Source organism: Tamandua tetradactyla, chromosome 14 (assembly GCF_023851605.1).
Source record: "Tamandua tetradactyla isolate mTamTet1 chromosome 14, mTamTet1.pri, whole genome shotgun sequence".
In the NCBI taxonomy this organism is placed as follows: Eukaryota; Metazoa; Chordata; class Mammalia; order Pilosa; family Myrmecophagidae; genus Tamandua; species Tamandua tetradactyla.
The window spans coordinates 3142685-3155078 of record NC_135340.1 but is presented as its reverse complement, the minus strand read 5'-3'; the positions used below and the strand labels follow the sequence as shown (position 1 = coordinate 3155078).

Here is a 12394-nt window from a genome sequence, read left to right as displayed (position 1 = left end):
TTCCAGAAGCCTACAACCCCCAGATGGGTTCCTAGACCAGAGAAGTCCTGACACCCAGGAGACAGTCTCTCCAGAGCATCCACTGGTTCCAACCCCTACCCCATATTACTGACAGCCCTTTCTAACAAGAAAATTTAGAACAGGCATAGCCCAAATACCTTTAATGATTGGGAGAAAGATCAAAAGAGAAGGTGGAGTTATAACAAAGAAGATAGGACTTAACAAATGAGTATGACTGCTGAATTATTATAGTGATATTTCTTTTACTCTCCAGTATCTTGGACAGCTGGACAGAAAAACCTAAAATTGTGAAGCTGTAACCTATACCAAACTCGGAAATCTGTTTTATAATTAATTGTCGTGGTGTGCTTTGAAATGTATCATTTTTGCACATGTTATTTTTCACAATAAAAAATAAAAATAAATTAAATCAAATTAAAAATACTTGACACCCTCAATAAAAAAAGATGGCAAGAGTGAAGCGTGAAGTGTTACAAAACTAAACCTTGCAGCCTAAGCAAAATTTATGCAAAAAAAAAAATGATACTGATTACATAAAATCTTCCTGACTGGTTAAAACTTAACAGAATAAAACATGCATTTTAGAATCTTTAGTTCAAAAAGTTAAACTAAATAGTTTAATCATTTGAAATGATTCCTCCCCAAAGCCAAAATGTAGTCAAAATTAATTCACATGACATAACACATTGTAATGCTAAAAAAAAAAAAAAAATTCAGAATTATTGACGTAGAGGTAAATTCCAGAGCTTTGGGGGCTTTCTCATGCAACACAGGCCATTTCTTTGGTTCACTCAGGGCAGCATATGACAGAGTCTAAGGATGACACTAAGCTCGATAAAGGGCGAGGTTGCTGGTATCCAGCTCTGACCTCTCCAGGAAGCACGCTGCTGCGGCCACAAGGACAGGGTGTGCGGGGATAAAGGCTGCTATTCTGCTAGCTAAAGAGATAGCAAACCACCCCAATCTAAAGGGTCCTCCCTCAGGTAAACAAAATTATGCAAGGGGAAAAAATTAAAATACTCTTATCTACAGAGTCAGGATTTTGGAATATCAATATAATCCCTACCTCAAAAATATAATGATTCATTATATTGATATTCTTTTATTTGCCAGTTTCTTAGAGCAGCTAGAAGTAAAAATCTAAAATTGTGGAAATGTAACCCATACCAAACTCTGAAATCTGTTCTATGGCTAATTGTTGTGATGTGTTTTGATATTTATTGCCTTTTTGTATTATGTTGTTTTCCACAAAAAAGAAAAAAATATATATATTTCTTCTAGCCTCCAGTGTTTCAGAGCAGCTGGAAGGAGAAATCTGGACTAGTGGAATGGTAGCCCATAACAAACTCTGAAATCTGTTCTGTATCTACCTGTTGAAGTGTACTTTGAAAATCATTGTTTTTTCTTTCTTTTCTTTGTATATATGTTATACTTAGCAATAAAAAATGCTTAAAATATTTTTTTAAATGCTAACTAAAGCTGTCTGGATATTTCTGATAATTTCTTAAAGATGTATTCAGATTCAATTTCTGTTTATTTATAATTAGGTAATTATAGTAAAGAAAATACTCACTTTATTCCTAAGTGTCTGAACCACTAGTACGACTGCAGTATATCATCTCCCAGAGCCATTATGCACTGAAAGAAAAAATATATATATTCAAGCAGTAGGCAGCAATCAGGGTCCTTTCCCACAGCAGCATCTGAGTGGCTTCAGAAAGTCAGGAATAATTCTAAAAACAAGAAAAATCATGCATTTTAGTAAATATGTCATAATTTTCACAGCTGAAATTTCCTTAACATTGCTTTTCTGTTTAAGGGAATCTTGATTTTTCTTAATGTTTTGGAGAATCAGAGCTGGAACTAGCAGCCTTCTTTTTTCTTCTTCCTACTGTGTTTCTTGTGCTTCTTTTTCTTTTTTGTTTTCTCTGTTGCTTTTTTCCCTTTCTTCACTGCCTTTCTTCTTTCTGACTCGTGCCTCTGCAATACAATCCGATTCGGACAAGGACTCAGACGATAAAGGTTTATCTTCAGGATACATCCTTCTGTTTCTGCTGAGTCCTTTATCGTCCTTTTCTCACTCGGTTGAATCTTCTGACTTCTTTTTCAAACTATCCTTATTTTCTGATTTAGTTTCTGACTTGCAACTTTCAGAAGATTTATGTGAACGGTTCTTCTTTTTCTTTCTACTTTTTCCCTGTTTCTTATCCTCATCTTCAAAATCTGAAGAACTGCTGGAAGACTCAGAGTCTGATGAAGAAGGCCTGCCAGATTTCTTTTCTTTTTTTCTTTTTCTGTCTTTTTTTTTTTGGATGAGCTCCACTTCTACTGAATCATTTCTCCCTAGTTCTTTCTTCCTGTTCTCATTCTTTTCTTTCTTCAGTTCAGCCAATGCCTGGAGCCTTTCATTTTCTTTTCTAGTTAGTCTTTCACTTCTTCCCAGGTGGGCCTTAATCACTTCAGATAACCTAGTATTGTTGGCCTTGAAGAGCAGATTGGACCCTTCAGTCTGGCCAATGCTACTGGGTTCACAAGGGCCACTCAATGGTCCCGCTTCCCTGTGGTGCCTGAACAGCCCATGGGGTGCACGGTCGGACGCCAGCATTTTGAACTTTGCTTTTCTGGTTTATCTTGAACTTCGTTCTTTCAGTATGGATTGAAGGCTGTAGTCCTTTTGGCTGTTCTTTTGGTCTACAGGAATTGCTTCTGTTTGGTGAGTACTCAGTATTTGGAGTCTCTTCTTTCCCCCTCTCTATGATATTATACAGGGAGACACCTCCCTAACATTTCAGTGGCCTTTGTCCTGATGGAGAACAATCACAAGGTCATTCTGTGGGCACAAGTCAAGCACTTAAACATTTCTAGAGGACACCCCATCCTTTAAGGAGAAGCCTTGGCTTCCAAAGACCAGGAATCCTATGTCTGGATAAGGTAGTCACAGCCAGGCCAGATTGAAAATAGGTCACCTGCCATCCTCAAGACAATTTCCATGAAACTAGAGATACTGGGTCACGAGTCAGATGACTAGAGCACAGGCTGTCCACCAGGGTAAAGTGTCCTGTGTAAGGCACACCTCACTGACCCAACCCTAAGATAAATCCTGTAGGCTTTTTAGGCTTTGAATTCTAATTCTTCCAAAAATTCTAATGGTGCACTGACATCAAGCATTCCAGCTGGTTTTATGTAGAAAATTATGATTCTTCATCATGTAAATTCTTATCTTGCTGGACCTGAAATACTAAAAATAATCTTGAATTTACAATGGCCACAATGAAACTCTTTTAATAGGCCCAAACTAGTGTATCTGTGCACATAAATATTTATATTTTTACTTCAAATGCTACATTATATCTTTTTACTTCAGACAGTCCCTAGAAAATTACAAAGAATCTACTCTTTCACTTTATAAAAAAAAAATGCTACAAATAGGTTTATTTGATATATTATAAATTGCACAAGAAGTGTTATCAAATTAAAAGAGATTTTCTAACCTTCTATTAGTTAGATTTGTATAAATAAAATGTTATTAATATGTATATATTCCAGAAATTATATAAAGTTCCTAAGGATTTGTCAGTGTCCTCACTGTCCATAAAACAGCTTCATACTAACCTGCCTCACATTAAACAACAATTTATCAGGTATAATTTCAGCTATCTGTAAAATATACGTTATATGCCACAGGAACTATAGAGGAAAAAATTAAAATACAGATTTGGGGGAGATGGATGGATATTTCTAATTGAAGGTTGGGAACTGGGGGAGACTGCTTATCCTGAGGCAGGAAGTCACCCCTTCAGCAGTGGGGAGAATAGACAGGGAGAGCTGTCAGCTTCTATTCATCTCCCTTCCCATTGCCTTGGAACATTCCATGCTTCCTCCACAGCAAGACTGACTCAAACCATGTGCAGCTATCCTCAGAAATAGAATCAGACAGCAAAAAAGTCCTGTATAGGCAAGGAGCTGATATATGGTAGAAATCCACTAGCTTTGGGAAAATATTATTTAAAACAATTTGACAGAAATTAGAGAAGACCTATGTAATTGGAGGGATTTTCAATGTTCATCAATTGGAAGTTTCTGTATTATAACAATGTCAGTCTCCCCAAATGTACTATAGACCCAATATATCAAAGTCAAAATCCCAACATGATATGCATATGTGACTTGCCAAGATGATTGTAAAGTTTATATAAAAATTCAAAGAGCTAATCACAGTCAAGACAATCTTGAAGAAGAAAACCAAAGTGGAAGGGCTATTGGATATTAAGGCCTATTATAAAGCTACAGTAAATGATAATTTGGTATTGGTGCAAGATAGACCAATAAACCAATGGAGCAGAATAAACTCAGCACATACATATTTGGATACTTGCTTTATTATTAAGGTGGCACTGCAAAGCTAAAGGTAAATAACATTATTAGTTGTTTTCAATAAATGGTATTAGATCAATTGGATGATCATATGGAAAAAAAGATCTAGGCTGACTATTAGATCTGAATGTGAGTGATAAAACAATAAAACTTCCAGAAGGAATACAGGAGAATATCCCCGAGATCTTAGATTAAGGAAAAATTTCTTAAACAAGTTAAAAAAAAAGTAACCAAATATATTAGTAAATCATACTACATTAACATAAGCAATAACCATAGAGATTAGCAAGGTGGCTGCATATAAGATTATTATATAAAAATCTATTTCTTTTTTATGTCCAGAAACAAATATTAGAAAAAATAACTTAAAAGAAGACAACATTTAAAATAGAACTAGAGAAAATCAAGTACCTAAGCTTCATTCTAATGAAAAACACAACAGGGAAAAACTAAGAGACATGAAAAAGATCTGAATAAATGAAGAGATATACTATATCTATAAAGATATCAATTTTCCCAGCCTAAACGCTTATAGATTTAACTAAATTCCAAATAAAATCCCAAGTGAATTTCTCATGAGACTTGACAAGCTGATTAAAAAATATATATGGTGAAACTTAACCCCACAAAGGATAGGTCAAGTCTACTTAAAATTTAGGCCTAACAGTCACCCCCAAGAGAGCCTCTTCTGTTGCTCAGATGTGGCCTCTCTTTCCAGCCAACACAACAAGCAAACTCACCACCCTACCCCTGTCTACGTGGGATATGACTCCCAGGGGTGTAGACCTTCCTGGCAACGTGGGACAGAAATCCTAGAATGAGCTAAGACAGCATCAAGGGATTGAGAAAAAACCTAGAATGAGCTGAGACTCAGCATCAAAAGATTAAGAAAACCTTCTCAACCAAAAGGGGGAAGAGTGAAATGAGACAAAGTGTCAATGGCTGAGAGATTCCAAACAGAGTCAAGAGGTTATCCTGGAGGTTATTCTTACGCATTAAGTAGATATCACCTTGTTAACCAAGATGTAAGGGAGAGGCTGGAGGGAACTGCCTGAAAATGTAGAGCTGTGTTCCAGTAGCCATGTTTCTTGATGATGATTGAATAATGATATAGCTTTCACAATGTGACTGTGTGATTGTGAAAACCTTGTGTCTGATGCTCCTTTTATCTACCATGTCAACAGACGAGTAGAACATATGGAATAAAAATAAATAATAAGGGGAACAAATGTTAAAATAAATTTAGTTTGAAATGCTAGTGATAAATGAAAGTGAGGGTAAGGAGTATGGTATGTATAATCCTTTTTTTTCTCTGTTATCATTTTATTTCTTTTTCCGTTGTCTTTTATTTCTTTTTCTGAATTGATGCAAATGTTCTAAGAAATGATGAATATGCAACTATGTGATGATATTGAGAATTACTGATTATATATGTAGAACAGAATGTTATGTTAATGTTTTTGTTTCTTCGTTCTTAATTTTTAAATAAATAAATAACTTATATATATATATATATATATATATATAAGAGCAAAGGGTATATAAGAGCAAAGGGTCTTTACTGCCGAATAGAAAGAACTGGGAGAGTGGGTTTGCCCTACCAAAAGGCAAGACTTATCATAAAACTATAGTAATTAAGACAGTGTCATGCCTTAAATAATGGGCAAATAATGGGGGGAGGGATAAGAGTTAAGGGTAGGTTTAGATTTCCTGTTTGGTGAGGGTTATTTATTGATTATTCTTCTCTTAGCAACAATGAAATTATCTAAAATTGAGAGTGTTGATGGATGTTGACTTGACATTATACATGATGCACCCTGAATGCAGGTGGCTGAAGGACACACTGACTGAGAAGGAGATTGGTGAACGATGGTGTATACATATGATTGAACATAGTGCTGCTACAAAAAGAAACACAGTTGTAAGGCATGAAACGATGTGAATAAACCTGCCCACCATTTGGTGAGGCCAAATAAGCCAGAAACAAGAGAGCAAATATTGTATGATCTCATTTAGAAAATACTTATAAGAAAACTGGGACCTAGATTGTAAATTCTTATAGCAGTCACATTTAGTCCAGAAGGGTAATTATTATTTCTGGATTTTGAGGGGCTGTTTTATATATGTATAACCTGGTATTTAGAGATAAGAATGAAGCTGATCAGGTCTGGATTAAGGTAATTCAGAAATCAGGGTTAAGGAAGACATTGTCTATATTTTAGAACCTTATTTGCTCTTTGAGACCAAAGGAAGGTTTATTTTGTCCAGAACCTAAATTTTCTGTAGCATATAATCTAATTCAACCTGCTGGATAGATCATTTAAACAATCTAAACACAGAGAGCCCAGAAAAAGAATGAGGGCCTTTAATCCTGTGTAGCTTAATGTAATGCCTGGATACATCTCAGAGTATATTAACCAGATAATCAAAAAGTATTGGCAAAGTCCATTGAGGTATGGGAGAAAAAATATGGATCTATTAAACTTTACCACCATGGAAACCTCAGGTACTGTGCCAAACATTCAGGACACCCAAATCAATAGGCCAAGCTCTTGATCTTGAATCTTCCTCTTGTGAAACTTAAGTATGTAGCAGAGAAGCTAAGCCTACCTATAGGCATGCCTAAGAGTCAATTCCATAAGACCTCTTTTGTTGCTCAGATGTGGCCTTTCTCTAATCTAAACTCTGCAAATACCACCATTGCCTTCCCCCCTACATGGGACATGACATCCAGGGATGAAAGTCTTCCTGATGGCATGGGAGATGATCCCCAAGGATAAGTCTGGCTCTGGCACCATGTGATCAACAATGCCATCCTGACAAAAAGGGGGAAAAGAAACGTCACAAATAAGGTATCAGTGACTGAGAGAGTTCAAATAGAGTCAAGAGGCTACAGTGGAGGTCACTCTTATGTATGCTTCAGTTAGACATTGCTACCTATCGTAACTTGCCAACCCTCAAACAAAACCATTCCTGCCAATCCTAAAGAACACCTGTGGTGTTATATAAAATTCTACAAAGTTTCCATGCACTAGGGGAAGTTTCCAAAATCTGCACCCTCCAGATGGGTCTCTGGACAAGATAAGTCCTGAAATGCAAGCAACAAGAAGATTGCCTTCAGCAGTGAGAGAAACTCATTCAATCACTTGAAGTCCTTAAAGAGAAAACTAAAGTTTCAGCAGTCAGAAAAGGAGACTTCTAGCTCTATTTCAGCCAGCAACATTTCCTTGGACATTCACTGAAACCTTTATTGGAGTTTCCAACTTGTAGCCTGCCTTACAAAATTTGCACCTGACAATCTTCCTGGTCATGTAAAGCAATTTCTATAATAAATCTCATAATATTTACGTACACAAACACACACACATGTATATATATTGGTTCTGTTTCCCTGGAGAACCCTGACAAATGCAGAGTTCAATTCCAAGAGTGGTTCTTGAGTAATACAATCTTAACAAGTAGATTTCTGAGTTGTTCTGGGACTTTTGGAATTGATTCTTTAATGTTAGATTAGAGATTAGATTAAAGGCACTAATGATTCTATGTCCATTGACCAAAATGGCACTGATATCCCATGGAGTAAATTGGCTATAGAGAGATGCAAAATATCACTATTGAATACTGTGACTCAAATGCTTACAAAGGCCAGTGTATTTGGGTGACAATGTATCTGATACCTTAATAGAGATTTGTGAAGTTAAAAAGTATAGGGTGCTTAAGTGGTTCAGTGGTAGAATGCTCGCCTTCCATGTGGAAGACCCGGGTTCAATTCCTGGACCATGCACATAAAAACAAACAAACAAAAAGAAAAGTTTAATGATATTGGCTGGTTGCTCCTAAATACAATGAATACAGTTGTTAAAGAAAGGGATGAACTCATGGATTCAAATTTTCTCAGCTCAAGTATCCCTTGAAAGACATGAAAGTTTCTATGTGTTCCCTGAAAGAAACTCTTACGTCTTGCAGCCACAAACTTGAGATATCTAAAAACCAGACCCAGAGTCTCATTGTACAGACAGTTGAATTACAAAATAATTGAATTCCCAACCTCGCGGGGTGTCTACTGCTAAACTAAGAGCATCGGTTGGGAAGGAATGGAAATCTAAAAACTAAAATTGGGTCATATGAGCTGATAAAGATGATGGTGGAGACATTGAAGCCCTAGATTCTGCTGATTGTTCTTTGCCAGATAAACCTGTAACGATCTGCCCCAAAGAATCAGCCATTTGACCTCCAGGCTGCCCTGAGGAACCAGTCAGCCCGCCTCCACTTGAAGAGATTCAATATGTGGTAACTGATAAACCTTTAACTGCCTACTCTCAGGAAACAGTTCTCACATCTCCCTCTGAAGATATTAACCCCGTTTCATCAGGGAAAATTATAAGGGAATGCCCAAGGTGGTTGGCTTGCAAAACACTGCTAAGTCCCCTCATGACCCCCACCCCCTTTTCTTCTAGACCTATAACAAGACTGAAGTTCCAACAGACCCCAAAAGATGAGGTACAAAGCATACCCATGAGGAGGTGTGCTATACTCCAAAAGAACTGCATGAGTTTTCCCATTTATATAAAAAGAAATCAAGGAAATATGTGTGGGGATGGGTATTAAGGATATGAGACAATGGTGGAAGGAACATAAAATTGGATCAGACTGAATTTATTGGTATAGGCCCCTAAGCAGAGATTTGGGATTCAATGTCATAGCTCGAGAGGTTAGAAAGAGCTAACCTTGTTCGGCGGTTACTGTAACGTGGACCAAAAGGTGTCCTACATTAACTGAAGTTTTAATGTCAGAACTTCCCAGATATAATGCAGATGAGGGGATCCAAAGGCTTAAAGAGATAAGAAAATTAGAATGGGTTTATCATGTAAGACCTGCTCACCCACAACAGGAATGTCCAGAACACACACTTTTCATGAGGACTCTGAGGAATAAATTTGTGAGTAGCTTCACTCTCCTTGAAGAACTTTGTGGTTGCTCTTCTATGTAGGTCAGATATTACCACGGGAACTGCTACCACTGAATGTGGATCCTTAAATACAAAGGAGATGACTGGATCCTGGGTTGGTGGGAGCCAAGTGGCAGCACATAATTGCCAAAGACAAAGTGGGCATGGTTACCATAGTGGACAGCAGAGCCAAAGTAGTAATTAGAATAGTCTGATTTGCAGAGACCTATGATATTGGATGTTTGATCATGGAGTACCTCAAAATGAAATAGATGAACAGTTGACTCAACTCTTACTTGATCACATAAGCAGAAGAGTTCTAGGTCAAGTAAATGAAAGTCTACCTTGAATCACAAAAGTGGAGAGTCATGATCTTTCAATCAATTCCCAGACTTAAGACAGTTTACAGACCCAGAAAACCTTAAATGAAGGGAAGGCCAGGTCCCCTTAGGAAAGGATCTTACTTACTGCCAAAACTTTATACTGTTAATATTCCTCCAAGCCTTCCCCTACTTTTACCAGAGTAACTGCATCAGGGAAAAGGGAATGATCAGACTTTTCAGGGACTTTTATACACTGGCTCTGAGCTAACATTAATTCCATGAGCAAAACAATACCTTGGTCAACCAGTCGGAGTAGTGTTTTATGAAGATCAGATGATCAATGGAGTTTAATTCAGGTCCATCTCACAGTGGTTCAATGGGTCCTGTTGTAGTTTGCTAGCTGCTGGAATTCAATATACTAGAAATGGAATGGCTTTTAAAAGGGGGGATTTAATGAGTTGCTAGTTTACAGTTCTAAGGTCGAGAAAATGTCCCAATTAAAACAAGTCTATAGAAACGTCCAATCTAAGGCATCCATCCAGGGAAAGATATCTTGGTTCAAGAAGGCAGATGAAGTTCAGGGTTTCTCTCTCAAGTGAGAAGGCATGTGGCAAACACAGTTGGGGCTTCTCTCTCAGCTAGAAGGGCACATGGCAAACACGGCGTCATCTGCTAGCTTTCTATCCTGGCTTCCAGTTTCATGAAGCTCCCCAGGAGGCGTTTACCTTCTTCATCTCTGTGTTAGTTAGATTCAATTGTCAACTTGGCCAGATGAGCATGCCTGGTCTTGTTGCTGCGGACATAAGCCAATGGTACGTGAACCTCATCTGTTGCTAATTACATCTGCAGTCAGCTAGGAGGCGTTGCAATGAGTGACATTTGACTTGATTGGCTGGTGCCTAAATGAGAGATCGCTAAGCAGCTCGGCATTCCTCATCTCAGCACTTGCAGCTCAGCCCAGGCCTTTGGAGATGCAGAAAGAAGTCACCCCGGGGAAAGTTGTTGGAACCCAGGGGCCTGGAGAGAAGACCAGCAGAGACCATCTTGTGCCTTCCACGTAAGAAAGAACCTCAGTAGAAAGTTAGCTGCCTTTCCTCTGAAGAACCAACAAAATAAATCCTCTTTTATTAAAAGCCAATCCGTCTCTGGTGTGTTGCATTCCAGCAGCTAGCAAACTAGAACAATCTCCAAAGGTTGCTGGCTGGTGAACTCTCTGCTTCATGGTGCTGCAGCATTCTCTGCTCTCTCTGAATCTCCCATTCTTCAGAACGTTTCCTCTTTTATAGGACTCCAATAAACCAATCAAGACCCAACCGAATGGGTGGAGACATGTCATCACCTAACCAGCTTAACAACCACTCTTGACTAAATCACATCATCCAGGGAGATGATCTGATTACAGTTTCAAACATACAGTATTGCACAAGGATTATTGTATCTTTATGAAATGGGATTTTGATTAAAACATGATTTTTCTAGGGGATATATATCCTTTCAAACCAGCACAGTCCTCAAACCCATTCTTACATTATTTCCCAGTTCTGGGATGCATAACTGGAATAGACATATTTAGCAACTGGCAGAATCTCCACATTGGTTCTCTGACTTGTGGAGTGAGGGCTATAATGATAGGAAAGGCCAAGTGGAAGCCACTAGAACTTCCTCTACCTACCAAAATAGTGTATCAAAAGCAATACTGCAGATGGGCAATGGTGGCTCAGTGGCAGAGTTCTCACCTGCCATGCCAGAGACTTGGGTTCAATTCCCGGAGCCTGCCGATGCCAAAAAAAAAAAAAAAAAAAAAAGAGGAATACTGCATTCCTAGAGGGACTGAAGAGATTAGTACACCAAGGACTTGAAGGATGCGAAGATGGTAATTCCCACCACATACTCATTCAATTCTCCTGCTTGGCCTGTGTAGAAAACAAATGGGTCTTGGAAGATGACTGTGGATTATCATAAAGTTAACCAGGCGGTAACTTCAATTGCAGCTGCTGATACAGGTGTGGTATCATTGCTTGAACAAATCAATTCATCCTCAATGTCTATTAATAAAGACCACCAGAAATAGTTTAACTGGCAAAGCAACAATATACCTTCACTGACCTACCTTCAGATGTATCAACTCTCCAGCCCTACGTCCTAAACTAGTCCACAGGGACCTTGGTCTCCTTTCCCTTCCACAATATGTCACACTGTCCGTTATTTTGATAATATCATGTTGATTGGACTTAGTAAACAAGAAATAGCAACTTTGGTAAAAGCATTTGTATGTCAGAGAGTGAGAGACAAATAAAAACAAAACTCAGGGGCTTCTACCTCAGTGAAATTTCTTGGCATCCAGTGCTGTGGGGCATGTTGAGATATGCTTTCTAAGCTGAAGGATAAGCTCTTGCATCTGGCCCCTCCTATAACAAAAAAAAAGGCACAACATCTAGTTAGCCTGTTGGATTTTGATGGCAGCATGTGTCTCATTTGGATGTGCTACTCCAATCCATTCACCAAATGACCTAAAAAGCTGCTAGTTTTGAGTGGGGATCTAAACAAGAGAGGGCCTGCACCAGGTTCACGCTGCCATGCAAGCTGCTCTGCCATATGATCCAGCAAATCCAGTGATGTCCGAAGTGTCGGTGACAAATAGGGATTCTGTTCCGTGCCTTTAGAAGGTGCTTGTCAGAGAATCACAGTACAGACCCTTAGGATTTTGGAGCACAGCGCTGCTATCCTC

The 12394-nt window shown here is 38.3% G+C and overlaps 1 pseudogene; it reads right to left on the bottom strand.

Moving 5' to 3' along the window:
* Positions 1-1856: 1856 nt before the first annotated feature.
* Positions 1857-2601, bottom strand: LOC143656572 (protein FAM133B pseudogene; annotated as a pseudogene).
* Between the last annotated feature and the right edge of the window lie 9793 nt (positions 2602-12394).